This window comes from Astyanax mexicanus, chromosome 18 (genome assembly GCF_023375975.1).
Source record: "Astyanax mexicanus isolate ESR-SI-001 chromosome 18, AstMex3_surface, whole genome shotgun sequence".
Lineage (NCBI taxonomy): Eukaryota > Metazoa > Chordata > Actinopteri > Characiformes > Acestrorhamphidae > Astyanax > Astyanax mexicanus.
Window position 1 is genome coordinate 34,457,526 of NC_064425.1, and position 13,204 is coordinate 34,470,729.

Sequence of the window (13,204 nt, forward strand, 5' to 3'; positions counted from 1 at the left end):
AAGCACGTCAGGGGAGAGCGCGCACGCAGTCCCCCACTACCAGAAATTATGCAGTCGAGATTCCCGCATTTGGGGAATTCGCAAAGGTCAGCACAGCCCGAGTGCAATGGCTGAGCCTCGCTCTGGGCGAACCACCTTTCTGATCATGGTATCACCCCTGCCAGGTAAGTATGAAAGTTGTTGTTTTTGGGGAATGCTCATCCTGACCGCAGCTAATGCAGGAAGAGGGTGATGGTGTAATTCTTGAGGGGAGGGGCTTGATGAGATCGTAGCCCCGCCTCTCATCCTGAACTAAAGGCTCTCGCGGAGTCCTTGCGTCTAGCGACCTCTTTGACTCTGACAGGGCATTTACTTAGCAGGCCTTGCGAGCATTTCTCATGCTTTTGCAAAGCAATCTCAAGACATTACGGGGCAGATGCTGACATGGGCCGTACTTTCCGTTAGACGGAACAAAACAAGGAGCGCCTCACGGATTTGCGTGTCATCCTTTCGCAGGGGCCATGCTAATCTTCTCTGTATCGATCCAATTTTAGTATATGTGCTGCCGTAGCAAGCACGCTCCACGTGGCCCACGTCTCTCCCATATACCATTCCGCGCCTCAACAGGGTTTCTGCAAGAGGGCAGGCCTCAGAGGCTTATCAGGTGTCCTCTTGACACCTCACAGGCTGGGAGTGTCAAGCCCTCCCCACTTTGGACTCCAGTGACGCTTTTTTGTTTCACACGGGGCAGTACTTAGTATACATAGCACATTTTCTACCTTCGAACGCAGAAGAAGGTTCTTTGGATGCCAGGTGACTAAATGAAATCAAGCATGAGCTGAGAAGCAATGACTGAGCTGCATTGAAGAATGTCATAGGAAGGTGCTGGTCAGATCTATGAATTCCAAGCTTTTGGAGCTACCATTCCACTTCTTTTTTTTCACAGGAATATGCCTACTGGGAAAACATCAGCAAGTCTGACCTGAGCTTGACACTGGGGCAGATCTCCAAAGCGTGGGTCACAAGGCACCCCCGTTTTCTACGGCAAGGAACGCCTACAGCTGCTTTCCCAACACTTTGCTCAGCCAAACACAAAGCCGCAGAAACACAACTCTACATTGGTCACAGAAGCACGTCAGGGGAGAGCGCGCACGCAGTCCCCCACTACCAGAAATTATGCAGTCGAGATTCCCGCATTTGGGGAATTCGCAAAGGTCAGCACAGCCCGAGTGCAATGGCTGAGCCTCGCTCTGGACGAACCACCTTTCTGATCATGGTATCACCCCTGCCAGGTAAGTATGAAAGTTGTTGTTTTTGGGGAATGCTCATCCTGACCGCAGCTAATGCAGGAAGAGGGTGATGGTGTAATTCTTGAGGGGAGGGGCTTGATGAGATCGTAGCCCTGCCTCTCATCCTGAACTAAAGGCTCTCGCGGAGTCCTTGCGTCTAGCGACCTCTTTGACTCTGACAGGGCATTTACTTAGCAGGCCTTGCGAGCATTTCTCATGCTTTTGCAAACCAATCTCAAGACATTACGGGGCAGATGCTGACATGGGCCGTACTTTCCGTTAGACGGAACAAAACAAGGAGCGCCTCACGGATTTGCGTGTCATCCTTTCGCAGGGGCCATGCTAATCTTCTCTGTATCGATCCAATTTTAGTATATGTGCTGCCGTAGCAAGCACGCTCCACGTGGCCCACGTCTCTCCCATATACCATTCCGCGCCTCAACAGGGTTTCTGCAAGAGGGCAGGCCTCAGAGGCTTATCAGGTGTCCTCTTGACACCTCACAGGCTGGGAGTGTCAAGCCCTCCCCACTTTGGACTCCAGTGACGCTTTTTTGTTTCACACGGGGCAGTACTTAGTATACATAGCACATTTTCTACCTTCGAACGCAGAAGAAGGTTCTTTGGATGCCAGGTGACTAAATGAAATCAAGCATGAGCTGAGAAGCAATGACTGAGCTGCATTGAAGAATGTCATAGGAAGGTGCTGGTCAGATCTATGAATTCCAAGCTTTTGGAGCTACCATTCCACTTCTTTTTTTTCACAGGAATATGCCTACTGGGAAAACATCAGCAAGTCTGACCTGAGCTTGACACTGGGGCAGATCTCCAAAGCGTGGGTCACGAGGCACCCCCGTTTTCTACGGAAAGGAATGCCTACAGCTGCTTTCCCAACACTTTGCTCAGCCAAACACAAAGCCGCAGAAACACAACTCTACATTGCTCACAGAAGCACGTCAGGGGAGAGCGCGCACGCAGTCCCCCACTACCAGAAATTATGCAGTCGAGATTCCCGCATTTGGGGAATTCGCAAGGGTCAGCACAGCCCGAGTGCAATGGCTGAGCCTCGCTCTGGGCGAACCACCTTTCTGATCATGGTATCACCCCTGCCAGGTAAGTATGAAAGTTGTTGTTTTTGGGGAATGCTCATCCTGACCGCAGCTAATGCAGGAAGAGGGTGATGGTGTAATTCTTGAGGGGAGGGGCTTGATGAGATCGTAGCCCCGCCTCTCATCCTGAACTAAAGGCTCTCGCGGAGTCCTTGCGTCTAGCGACCTCTTTGACTCTGACAGGGCATTTACTTAGCAGGCCTTGCGAGCATTTCTCATGCTTTTGCAAAGCAATCTCAAGACATTACGGGGCAGATGCTGACATGGGCCGTACTTTCCGTTAGACGGAACAAAACAAGGAGCGCCTCACGGATTTGCGTGTCATCCTTTCGCAGGGGCCATGCTAATCTTCTCTGTATCGATCCAATTTTAGTATATGTGCTGCCGTAGCAAGCACGCTCTACGTGGCCCACGTCTCTCCCATATACCATTCCGCGCCTCAACAGGGTTTCTGCAAGAGGGCAGGCCTCAGAGGCTTATCAGGTGTCCTCTTGACACCTCACAGGCTGGGAGTGTCAAGCCCTCCCCACTTTGGACTCCAGTGACGCTTTTTTGTTTCACACGGGGCAGTACTTAGTATACATAGCACATTTTCTACCTTCGAACGCAGAAGAAGGTTCTTTGGATGCCAGGTGACTAAATGAAATCAAGCATGAGCTGAGAAGCAATGACTGAGCTGCATTGAAGAATGTCATAGGAAGGTGCTGGTCAGATCTATGAATTCCAAGCTTTTGGAGCTACCATTCCACTTCTTTTTTTTCACAGGAATATGCCTACTGGGAAAACATCAGCAAGTCTGACCTGAGCTTGACACTGGGGCAGATCTCCAAAGCGTGGGTCACAAGACACCCCCGTTTTCTACGGCAAGGAACGCCTACAGCTGCTTTCCCAACACTTTGCTCAGCCAAACACAAAGCCGCAGAAACACAACTCTACATTGGTCACAGAAGCACGTCAGGGGAGAGCGCGCACGCAGTCCCCCACTACCAGAAATTATGCAGTCGAGATTCCCGCATTTGGGGAATTCGCAAAGGTCAGCACAGCCCGAGTGCAATGGCTGAGCCTCGCTCTGGGCGAACCCCCTTTCTGATCATGGTATCACCCCTGCCAGGTAAGTATGAAAGTTGTTGTTTTTGGGGAATGCTCATCCTGACCGCAGCTAATGCAGGAAGAGGGTGATGGTGTAATTCTTGAGGGGAGGGGCTTGATGAGATCGTAGCCCCGCCTCTCATCCTGAACTAAAGGCTCTCGCGGAGTCCTTGCGTCTAGCGACCTCTTTGACTCTGACAGGGCATTTACTTAGCAGGCCTTGCGAGCATTTCTCATGCTTTTGCAAAGCAATCTCAAGACATTACGGGGCAGATGCTGACATGGGCCGTACTTTCCGTTAGACGGAACAAAACAAGGAGCGCCTCACGGATTTGCGTGTCATCCTTTCGCAGGGGCCATGCTAATCTTCTCTGTATCGATCCAATTTTAGTATATGTGCTGCCGTAGCAAGCACGCTCCACGTGGCCCACGTCTCTCCCATATACCATTCCGCGCCTCAACAGGGTTTCTGCAAGAGGGCAGGCCTCAGAGGCTTATCAGGTGTCCTCTTGACACCTCACAGGCTGGGAGTGTCAAGCCCTCCCCACTTTGGACTCCAGTGACGCTTTTTTGTGTCACACGGGGCAGTACTTAGTATACATAGCACATTTTCTACCTTCGAACGCAGAAGAAGGTTCTTTGGATGCCAGGTGACTAAATGAAATCAAGCATGAGCTGAGAAGCAATGACTGAGCTGCATTGAAGAATGTCATAGGAAGGTGCTGGTCAGATCTATGAATTCCAAGCTTTTGGAGCTACCATTCCACTTCTTTTTTTTCACAGGAATATGCCTACTGGGAAAACATCAGCAAGTCTGACCTGAGCTTGACACTGGGGCAGATCTCCAAAGCGTGGGTCACGAGGCACCCCCGTTTTCTACGGAAAGGAACGCCTACAGCTGCTTTCCCAACACTTTGCTCAGCCAAACACAAAGCCGCAGAAACACAACTCTACATTGGTCACAGAAGCACGTCAGGGGAGAGCGCGCACGCAGTCCCCCACTACCAGAAATTATGCAGTCGAGATTCCCGCATTTGGGGAATTCGCAAAGGTCAGCACAGCCCGAGTGCAATGGCTGAGCCTCGCTCTGGGCGAACCACCTTTCTGATCATGGTATCACCCCTGCCAGGTAAGTATGAAAGTTGTTGTTTTTGGGGAATGCTCATCCTGACCGCAGCTAATGCAGGAAGAGGGTGATGGTGTAATTCTTGAGGGGAGGGGCTTGATGAGATCGTAGCCCCGCCTCTCATCCTGAACTAAAGGCTCTCGCGGAGTCCTTGCGTCTAGCGACCTCTTTGACTCTGACAGGGCATTTACTTAGCAGGCCTTGCGAGCATTTCTCATGCTTTTGCAAAGCAATCTCAAGACATTACGGGGCAGATGCTGACATGGGCCGTACTTTCCGTTAGACGGAACAAAACAAGGAGCGCCTCACGGATTTGCGTGTCATCCTTTCGCAGGGGCCATGCTAATCTTCTCTGTATCGATCCAATTTTAGTATATGTGCTGCCGTAGCAAGCACGCTCCACGTGGCCCACGTCTCTCCCATATACCATTCCGCGCCTCAACAGGGTTTCTGCAAGAGGGCAGGCCTCAGAGGCTTATCAGGTGTCCTCTTGACACCTCACAGGCTGGGAGTGTCAAGCCCTCCCCACTTTGGACTCCAGTGACGCTTTTTTGTTTCACACGGGGCAGTACTTAGTATACATAGCACATTTTCTACCTTCGAACGCAGAAGAAGGTTCTTTGGATGCCAGGTGACTAAATGAAATCAAGCATGAGCTGAGAAGCAATGACTGAGCTGCATTGAAGAATGTCATAGGAAGGTGCTGGTCAGATCTATGAATTCCAAGCTTTTGGAGCTACCATTCCACTTCTTTTTTTTCACAGGAATATGCCTACTGGGAAAACATCAGCAAGTCTGACCTGAGCTTGACACTGGGGCAGATCTCCAAAGCGTGGGTCACAAGACACCCCCGTTTTCTACGGCAAGGAACGCCTACAGCTGCTTTCCCAACACTTTGCTCAGCCAAACACAAAGCCGCAGAAACACAACTCTACATTGGTCACAGAAGCACGTCAGGGGAGAGCGCGCACGCAGTCCCCCACTACCAGAAATTATGCAGTCGAGATTCCCGCATTTGGGGAATTCGCAAAGGTCAGCACAGCCCGAGTGCAATGGCTGAGCCTCGCTCTGGGCGAACCACCTTTCTGATCATGGTATCACCCCTGCCAGGTAAGTATGAAAGTTGTTGTTTTTGGGGAATGCTCATCCTGACCGCAGCTAATGCAGGAAGAGGGTGATGGTGTAATTCTTGAGGGGAGGGGCTTAATGAGATCGTAGCCCCGCCTCTCATCCTGAATTAAAGGCTCTCGCGCAGTCCTTGCGTCTAGCGACCTCTTTGACTCTGACAGGGCATTTACTTAGCAGGCCTTGCGAGCATTTCTCATGCTTTTGCAAAGCAATCTCAAGACATTACGGGGCAGATGCTGACATGGGCCGTACTTTCCGTTAGACGGAACAAAACAAGGAGCGCCTCACGGATTTGCGTGTCATCCTTTCGCAGGGGCCATGCTAATCTTCTCTGTATCGATCCAATTTTAGTATATGTGCTGCCGTAGCAAGCACGCTCCACGTGGCCCACGTCTCTCCCATATACCATTCCGCGCCTCAACAGGGTTTCTGCAAGAGGGCAGGCCTCAGAGGCTTATCAGGTGTCCTCTTGACACCTCACAGGCTGGGAGTGTCAAGCCCTCCCCACTTTGGACCCCAGTGACGCTTTTTTGTTTCACACGGGGCAGTACTTAGTATACATAGCACATTTTCTACCTTCGAACGCAGAAGAAGGTTCTTTGGATGCCAGGTGACTAAATGAAATCAAGCATGAGCTGAGAAGCAATGACTGAGCTGCATTGAAGAATGTCATAGGAAGGTGCTGGTCAGATCTATGAATTCCAAGCTTTTGGAGCTACCATTCCACTTCTTTTTTTTCACAGGAATATGCCTACTGGGAAAACATCAGCAAGTCTGACCTGAGCTTGACACTGGGGCAGATCTCCAAAGCGTGGGTCACGAGACACCTCCGTTTTCTACGGCAAGGAACGCCTACAGCTGCTTTCCCAACACTTTGCTCAGCCAAACACAAAGCCGCAGAAACACGTCAGGGGAGAGCGCGCACGCAGTCCCCCACTACCAGAAATTATGCAGTCGAGATTCCCGCATTTGAGGAATTCGCAAAGGTCAGCACAGCCCGAGTGCAATGGCTGAGCCTCGCTCTGGGCGAACCACCTTTCTGATCATGGTATCACCCCTGCCAGGTAAGTATGAAAGTTGTTGTTTTTGGGGAATGCTCATCCTGACCGCAGCTAATGCAGGAAGAGGGTGATGGTGTAATTCTTGAGGGGAGGGGCTTGATGAGATCGTAGCCCCGCCTCTCATCCTGAACTAAAGGCTCTCGCGGAGTCCTTGCGTCTAGCGACCTCTTTGACTCTGACAGGGCATTTACTTAGCAGGCCTTGCGAGCATTTCTCATGCTTTTGCAAAGCAATCTCAAGACATTACGGGGCAGATGCTGACATGGGCCGTACTTTCCGTTAGACGGAACAAAACAAGGAGCGCCTCACAGATTTGCGTGTCATCCTTTCGCAGGGGCCATGCTAATCTTCTCTGTATCGATCCAATTTTAGCATATGTGCTGCCGTAGCAAGCACGCTCTACGTGGCCCACGTCTCTCCCATATACCATTCCGCGCCTCAACAGGGTTTCTGCAAGAGGGCAGGCCTCAGAGGCTTATCAGGTGTCCTCTTGACACCTCACAGGCTGGGAGTGTCAAGCCCTCCCCACTTTGGACTCCAGTGACGCTTTTTTGTTTCACACGGGGCAGTACTTAGTATACATAGCACATTTTCTACCTTCGAACGCAGAAGAAGGTTCTTTGGATGCCAGGTGACTAAATGACATCAAGCATGAGCTGAGAAGCAATGACTGAGCTGCATTGAAGAATGTCATAGGAAGGTGCTGGTCAGATCTATGAATTCCAAGCTTTTGGAGCTACCATTCCACTTCTTTTTTTCACAGGAATATGCCTACTGGGAAAACATCAGCAAGTCTGACCTGAGCTTGACACTGGGGCAGATCTCCAAAGCGTGGGTCACAAGACACCCCCGTTTTCTACGGCAAGGAACGCCTACAGCTGCTTTCCCAACACTTTGCTCAGCCAAACACAAAGCCGCAGAAACACAACTCTACATTGGTCACAGAAGCATGTCAGGGGAGAGCGCGCACGCAGTCCCCCACTACCAGAAATTATGCAGTCGAGATTCCCGCATTTGGGGAATTCGCAAAGGTCAGCACAGCCCGAGTGCAATGGCTGAGCCTCGCTCTGGGCGAACCACCTTTCTGATCATGGTATCACCCCTGCCAGGTAAGTATGAAAGTTGTTGTTTTTGGGGAATGCTCATCCTGACCGCAGCTAATGCAGGAAGAGGGTGATGGTGTAATTCTTGAGGGGAGGGGCTTGATGAGATCGTAGCCCCGCCTCTCATCCTGAACTAAAGGCTCTCGCGGAGTCCTTGCGTCTAGCGACCTCTTTGACTCTGACAGGGCATTTACTTAGCAGGCCTTGCGAGCATTTCTCATGCTTTTGCAAAGCAATCTCAAGACATTACGGGGCAGATGCTGACATGGGCCGTACTTTCCGTTAGACGGAACAAAACAAGGAGCGCCTCACGGATTTGCGTGTCATCCTTTCGCAGGGGCCATGCTAATCTTCTCTGTATCGATCCAATTTTAGTATATGTGCTGCCGTAGCAAGCACGCTCCACGTGGCCCACGTCTCTCCCATATACCATTCCGCGCCTCAACAGGGTTTCTGCAAGAGGGCAGGCCTCAGAGGCTTATCAGGTGTCGTCTTGACACCTCACAGGCTGGGAGTGTCAAGCCCTCCCCACTTTGGACTCCAGTGACGCTTTTTTGTTTCACACGGGGCAGTACTTAGTATACATAGCACATTTTCTACCTTCGAACGCAGAAGAAGGTTCTTTGGATGCCAGGTGACTAAATGAAATCAAGCATGAGCTGAGAAGCAATGACTGAGCTGCATTGAAGAATGTCATAGGAAGGTGCTGGTCAGATCTATGAATTCCAAGCTTTTGGAGCTACCATTCCACTTCTTTTTTTTCACAGGAATATGCCTACTGGGAAAACATCAGCAAGTCTGACCTGAGCTTGACACTGGGGCAGATCTCTAAAGCGTGGGTCACGAGGCACCCCCGTTTTCTACGGCAAGGAACGCCTACAGCTGCTTTCCCAACACTTTGCTCAGCCAAACACAAAGCCGCAGAAACACAACTCTACATTGGTCACAGAAGCACGTCAGGGGAGAGCGCGCACGCAGTCCCCCACTACCAGAAATTATGCAGTCGAGATTCCCGCATTTGGGGAATTCGCAAAGGTCAGCACAGCCCGAGTGCAATGGCTGAGCCTCGCTCTGGGCGAACCACCTTTCTGATCATGGTATCACCCCTGCCAGGTAAGTATGAAAGTTGTTGTTTTTGGGGAATGCTCATCCTGACCGCAGCTAATGCAGGAAGAGGGTGATGGTGTAATTCTTGAGGGGAGGGGCTTGATGAGATCGTAGCCCCGCCTCTCATCCTGAACTAAAGGCTCTCGCGGAGTCCTTGCGTCTAGCGACCTCTTTGACTCTGACAGGGCATTTACTTAGCAGGCCTTGCGAGCATTTCTCATGCTTTTGCAAAGCAATCTCAAGACATTACGGGGCAGATGCTGACATGGGCCGTACTTTCCGTTAGACGGAACAAAACAAGGAGCGCCTCACGGATTTGCGTGTCATCCTTTCGCAGGGGCCATGCTAATCTTCTCTGTATCGATCCAATTTTAGTATATGTGCTGCCGTAGCAAGCACGCTCCACGTGGCCCACGTCTCTCCCATATACCATTCCGCGCCTCAACAGGGTTTCTGCAAGAGGGCAGGCCTCAGAGGCTTATCAGGTGTCCTCTTGACACCTCACAGGCTGGGAGTGTCAAGCCCTCCCCACTTTGGACTCCAGTGACGCTTTTTTGTTTCACACGGGGCAGTACTTAGTATACATAGCACATTTTCTACCTTCGAACGCAGAAGAAGGTTCTTTGGATGCCAGGTGACTAAATGAAATCAAGCATGAGCTGAGAAGCAGTGACTGAGCTGCATTGAAGAATGTCATAGGAAGGTGCTGGTCAGATCTATGAATTCCAAGCTTTTGGAGCTACCATTCCACTTCTTTTTTTTCACAGGAATATGCCTACTGGGAAAACATCAGCAAGTCTGACCTGAGCTTGACACTGGGGCAGATCTCCAAAGCGTGGGTCACAAGGCACCCCCGTTTTCTACGGCAAGGAACGCCTACAGCTGCTTTCCCAACACTTTGCTCAGCCAAACACAAAGCCGCAGAAACACAACTCTACATTGGTCACAGAAGCACGTCAGGGGAGAGCGCGCACGCAGTCCCCCACTACCAGAAATTATGCAGTCGAGATTCCCGCATTTGGGGAATTCGCAAAGGTCAGCACAGCCCGAGTGCAATGGCTGAGCCTCGCTCTGGGCGAACCACCTTTCTGATCATGGTATCACCCCTGCCAGGTAAGTATGAAAGTTGTTGTTTTTGGGGAATGCTCATCCTGACCGCAGCTAATGCAGGAAGAGGGTGATGGTGTAATTCTTGAGGGGAGGGGCTTGATGAGATCGTAGCCCCGCCTCTCATCCTGAACTAAAGGCTCTCGCGGAGTCCTTGCGTCTAGCGACCTCTTTGACTCTGACAGGGCATTTACTTAGCAGGCCTTGCGAGCATTTCTCATGCTTTTGCAAAGCAATCTCAAGACATTACGGGGCAGATGCTGACATGGGCCGTACTTTCCGTTAGACGGAACAAAACAAGGAGCGCCTCACGGATTTGCGTGTCATCCTTTCGCAGGGGCCATGCTAATCTTCTCTGTATCGATCCAATTTTAGTATATGTGCTGCCGTAGCAAGCACGCTCCACGTGGCCCACGTCTCTCCCATATACCATTCCGCGCCTCAACAGGGTTTCTGCAAGAGGGCAGGCCTCAGAGGCTTATCAGGTGTCCTCTTGACACCTCACAGGCTGGGAGTGTCAAGCCCTCCCCACTTTGGACTCCAGTGACGCTTTTTTGTTTCACACGGGGCAGTACTTAGTATACATAGCACATTTTCTACCTTCGAACGCAGAAGAAGGTTCTTTGGATGCCAGGTGACTAAATGAAATCAAGCATGAGCTGAGAAGCAATGACTGAGCTGCATTGAAGAATGTCATAGGAAGGTGCTGGTCAGATCTATGAATTCCAAGCTTTTGGAGCTACCATTCCACTTCTTTTTTTTCACAGGAATATGCCTACTGGGAAAACATCAGCAAGTCTGACCTGAGCTTGACACTGGGGCAGATCTCCAAAGCGTGGGTCACAAGGCACCCCCGTTTTCTACGGCAAGGAACGCCTACAGCTGCTTTCCCAACACTTTGCTCAGCCAAACACAAAGCCGCAGAAACACAACTCTACATTGGTCACAGAAGCACGTCAGGGGAGAGCGCGCACGCAGTCCCCCACTACCAGAAATTATGCAGTCGAGATTCCCGCATTTGGGGAATTCGCAAAGGTCAGCACAGCCCGAGTGCAATGGCTGAGCCTCGCTCTGGGCGAACCACCTTTCTGATCATGGTATCACCCCTGCCAGGTAAGTATGAAAGTTGTTGTTTTTGGGGAATGCTCATCCTGACCGCAGCTAATGCAGGAAGAGGGTGATGGTGTAATTCTTGAGGGGAGGGGCTTGATGAGATCGTAGCCCCGCCTCTCATCCTGAACTAAAGGCTCTCGCGGAGTCCTTGCGTCTAGCGACCTCTTTGACTCTGACAGGGCATTTACTTAGCAGGCCTTGCGAGCATTTCTCATGCTTTTGCAAAGCAATCTCAAGACATTACGGGGCAGATGCTGACATGGGCCGTACTTTCCGTTAGACGGAACAAAACAAGGAGCGCCTCACGGATTTGCGTGTCATCCTTTCGCAGGGGCCATGCTAATCTTCTCTGTATCGATCCAATTTTAGTATATGTGCTGCCGTAGCAAGCACGCTCCACGTGGCCCACGTCTCTCCCATATACCATTCCGCGCCTCAACAGGGTTTCTGCAAGAGGGCAGGCCTCAGAGGCTTATCAGGTGTCCTCTTGACACCTCACAGGCTGGGAGTGTCAAGCCCTCCCCACTTTGGACTCCAGTGACGCTTTTTTGTTTCACACGGGGCAGTACTTAGTATACATAGCACATTTTCTACCTTCGAACGCAGAAGAAGGTTCTTTGGATGCCAGGTGACTAAATGAAATCAAGCATGAGCTGAGAAGCAATGACTGAGCTGCATTGAAGAATGTCATAGGAAGGTGCTGGTCAGATCTATGAATTCCAAGCTTTTGGAGCTACCATTCCACTTCTTTTTTTTCACAGGAATATGCCTACTGGGAAAACATCAGCAAGTCCGACCTGAGCTTGACACTGGGGCAGATCTCCAAAGCGTGGGTCACAAGGCACCCCCGTTTTCTACGGCAAGGAACGCCTACAGCTGCTTTCCCAACACTTTGCTCAGCCAAACACAAGGCCGCAGAAACACAACTCTACATTGGTCACAGAAGCACGTCAGGGGAGAGCGCGCACGCAGTCCCCCACTACCAGAAATTATGCAGTCGAGATTCCCGCATTTGGGGAATTTGCAAAGGTCAGCACAGCCCGAGTGCAATGGCTGAGCCTCGCTCTGGGCGAACCACCTTTCTGATCATGGTATCACCCCTGCCAGGTAAGTATGAAAGTTGTTGTTTTTGGGGAATGCTCATCCTGACCGCAGCTAATGCAGGAAGAGGGTGATGGTGTAATTCTTGAGGGGAGGGGCTTGATGAGATCGTAGCCCCGCCTCTCATCCTGAACTAAAGGCTCTCGCGGAGTCCTTGCATCTAGCGACCTCTTTGACTCTGACAGGGCATTTACTTAGCAGGCCTTGCGAGCATTTCTCATGCTTTTGCAAAGCAATCTCAAGACATTACGGGGCAGATGCTGACATGGGCCGTACTTTCCGTTAGACGGAACAAAACAAGGAGCGCCTCACGGATTTGCGTGTCATCCTTTCGCAGGGGCCATGCTAATCTTCTCTGTATCGATCCAATTTTAGTATATGTGCTGCCGTAGCAAGCACGCTCCACGTGGCCCACGTCTCTCCCATATACCATTCCGCGCCTCAACAGGGTTTCTGCAAGAGGGCAGGCCTCAGAGGCTTATCAGGTGTCCTCTTGACACCTCACAGGCTGGGAGTGTCAAGCCCTCCCCACTTTGGACTCCAGTGACGCTTTTTTGTTTCACACGGGGCAGTACTTAGTATACATAGCACATTTTCTACCTTCGAACGCAGAAGAAGGTTCTTTGGATGCCAGGTGACTAAATGAAATCAAGCATGAGCTGAGAAGCAATGACTGAGCTGCATTGAAGAATGTCATAGGAAGGTGCTGGTCAGATCTATGAATTCCAAGCTTTTGGAGCTACCATTCCACTTCTTTTTTTTCACAGGAATATGCCTACTGGGAAAACATCAGCAAGTCTGACCTGAGCTTGACACTGGGGCAGATCTCCAAAGCGTGGGTCACAAGGCACCCCCGTTTTCTACGGCAAGGAACGCCTACAGCTGCTTTCCCAAC

At 50.9% G+C, this 13,204-nt stretch overlaps 24 non-coding genes across 24 annotated transcripts; all 24 read right to left on the reverse strand.

Moving 5' to 3' along the window:
• Positions 1 to 8: 8 nt before the first annotated feature.
• LOC125783411 (U1 spliceosomal RNA) lies at positions 9 to 172 on the reverse strand. Its single transcript, XR_007426134.1, has one exon. It is a non-coding gene; the product is annotated as a U1 spliceosomal RNA (small nuclear RNA).
• Positions 173 to 450: 278 nt separating this feature from the next.
• LOC125783826 (U6 spliceosomal RNA) lies at positions 451 to 557 on the reverse strand. Its single transcript, XR_007426546.1, has one exon. It is a non-coding gene; the product is annotated as a U6 spliceosomal RNA (small nuclear RNA).
• Positions 558 to 1,115: 558 nt separating this feature from the next.
• LOC125783490 (U1 spliceosomal RNA) lies at positions 1,116 to 1,279 on the reverse strand. Its single transcript, XR_007426213.1, has one exon. It is a non-coding gene; the product is annotated as a U1 spliceosomal RNA (small nuclear RNA).
• A 278-nt stretch (positions 1,280 to 1,557) lies between these two features.
• Positions 1,558 to 1,664, reverse strand: LOC125783827 (U6 spliceosomal RNA). The gene has a single exon (XR_007426547.1). It is a non-coding gene; the product is annotated as a U6 spliceosomal RNA (small nuclear RNA).
• Positions 1,665 to 2,222: 558 nt separating this feature from the next.
• Positions 2,223 to 2,386, reverse strand: LOC125783513 (U1 spliceosomal RNA). Its single transcript, XR_007426236.1, has one exon. It is a non-coding gene; the product is annotated as a U1 spliceosomal RNA (small nuclear RNA).
• Positions 2,387 to 2,664: 278 nt separating this feature from the next.
• Positions 2,665 to 2,771, reverse strand: LOC125783828 (U6 spliceosomal RNA). The gene has a single exon (XR_007426548.1). It is a non-coding gene; the product is annotated as a U6 spliceosomal RNA (small nuclear RNA).
• Positions 2,772 to 3,329: 558 nt separating this feature from the next.
• On the reverse strand, positions 3,330 to 3,493 carry LOC125783523 (U1 spliceosomal RNA). The gene has a single exon (XR_007426246.1). It is a non-coding gene; the product is annotated as a U1 spliceosomal RNA (small nuclear RNA).
• Positions 3,494 to 3,771: 278 nt separating this feature from the next.
• On the reverse strand, positions 3,772 to 3,878 carry LOC125783830 (U6 spliceosomal RNA). Its single transcript, XR_007426550.1, has one exon. It is a non-coding gene; the product is annotated as a U6 spliceosomal RNA (small nuclear RNA).
• A 558-nt stretch (positions 3,879 to 4,436) lies between these two features.
• LOC125783412 (U1 spliceosomal RNA) lies at positions 4,437 to 4,600 on the reverse strand. Its single transcript, XR_007426135.1, has one exon. It is a non-coding gene; the product is annotated as a U1 spliceosomal RNA (small nuclear RNA).
• A 278-nt stretch (positions 4,601 to 4,878) lies between these two features.
• LOC125783831 (U6 spliceosomal RNA) lies at positions 4,879 to 4,985 on the reverse strand. The gene has a single exon (XR_007426551.1). It is a non-coding gene; the product is annotated as a U6 spliceosomal RNA (small nuclear RNA).
• A 558-nt stretch (positions 4,986 to 5,543) lies between these two features.
• On the reverse strand, positions 5,544 to 5,707 carry LOC125783413 (U1 spliceosomal RNA). The gene has a single exon (XR_007426136.1). It is a non-coding gene; the product is annotated as a U1 spliceosomal RNA (small nuclear RNA).
• Positions 5,708 to 5,985: 278 nt separating this feature from the next.
• LOC125783832 (U6 spliceosomal RNA) lies at positions 5,986 to 6,092 on the reverse strand. The gene has a single exon (XR_007426552.1). It is a non-coding gene; the product is annotated as a U6 spliceosomal RNA (small nuclear RNA).
• Positions 6,093 to 6,625: 533 nt separating this feature from the next.
• LOC125783484 (U1 spliceosomal RNA) lies at positions 6,626 to 6,789 on the reverse strand. Its single transcript, XR_007426207.1, has one exon. It is a non-coding gene; the product is annotated as a U1 spliceosomal RNA (small nuclear RNA).
• A 278-nt stretch (positions 6,790 to 7,067) lies between these two features.
• On the reverse strand, positions 7,068 to 7,174 carry LOC125783657 (U6 spliceosomal RNA). Its single transcript, XR_007426377.1, has one exon. It is a non-coding gene; the product is annotated as a U6 spliceosomal RNA (small nuclear RNA).
• A 557-nt stretch (positions 7,175 to 7,731) lies between these two features.
• LOC125783415 (U1 spliceosomal RNA) lies at positions 7,732 to 7,895 on the reverse strand. The gene has a single exon (XR_007426137.1). It is a non-coding gene; the product is annotated as a U1 spliceosomal RNA (small nuclear RNA).
• A 278-nt stretch (positions 7,896 to 8,173) lies between these two features.
• Positions 8,174 to 8,280, reverse strand: LOC125783833 (U6 spliceosomal RNA). Its single transcript, XR_007426553.1, has one exon. It is a non-coding gene; the product is annotated as a U6 spliceosomal RNA (small nuclear RNA).
• A 558-nt stretch (positions 8,281 to 8,838) lies between these two features.
• On the reverse strand, positions 8,839 to 9,002 carry LOC125783416 (U1 spliceosomal RNA). The gene has a single exon (XR_007426138.1). It is a non-coding gene; the product is annotated as a U1 spliceosomal RNA (small nuclear RNA).
• A 278-nt stretch (positions 9,003 to 9,280) lies between these two features.
• LOC125783834 (U6 spliceosomal RNA) lies at positions 9,281 to 9,387 on the reverse strand. Its single transcript, XR_007426554.1, has one exon. It is a non-coding gene; the product is annotated as a U6 spliceosomal RNA (small nuclear RNA).
• Positions 9,388 to 9,945: 558 nt separating this feature from the next.
• Positions 9,946 to 10,109, reverse strand: LOC125783417 (U1 spliceosomal RNA). Its single transcript, XR_007426139.1, has one exon. It is a non-coding gene; the product is annotated as a U1 spliceosomal RNA (small nuclear RNA).
• A 278-nt stretch (positions 10,110 to 10,387) lies between these two features.
• On the reverse strand, positions 10,388 to 10,494 carry LOC125783836 (U6 spliceosomal RNA). The gene has a single exon (XR_007426556.1). It is a non-coding gene; the product is annotated as a U6 spliceosomal RNA (small nuclear RNA).
• Positions 10,495 to 11,052: 558 nt separating this feature from the next.
• LOC125783418 (U1 spliceosomal RNA) lies at positions 11,053 to 11,216 on the reverse strand. The gene has a single exon (XR_007426140.1). It is a non-coding gene; the product is annotated as a U1 spliceosomal RNA (small nuclear RNA).
• A 278-nt stretch (positions 11,217 to 11,494) lies between these two features.
• On the reverse strand, positions 11,495 to 11,601 carry LOC125783837 (U6 spliceosomal RNA). Its single transcript, XR_007426557.1, has one exon. It is a non-coding gene; the product is annotated as a U6 spliceosomal RNA (small nuclear RNA).
• Positions 11,602 to 12,159: 558 nt separating this feature from the next.
• On the reverse strand, positions 12,160 to 12,323 carry LOC125783539 (U1 spliceosomal RNA). The gene has a single exon (XR_007426262.1). It is a non-coding gene; the product is annotated as a U1 spliceosomal RNA (small nuclear RNA).
• A 278-nt stretch (positions 12,324 to 12,601) lies between these two features.
• LOC125783838 (U6 spliceosomal RNA) lies at positions 12,602 to 12,708 on the reverse strand. The gene has a single exon (XR_007426558.1). It is a non-coding gene; the product is annotated as a U6 spliceosomal RNA (small nuclear RNA).
• Between the last annotated feature and the right edge of the window lie 496 nt (positions 12,709 to 13,204).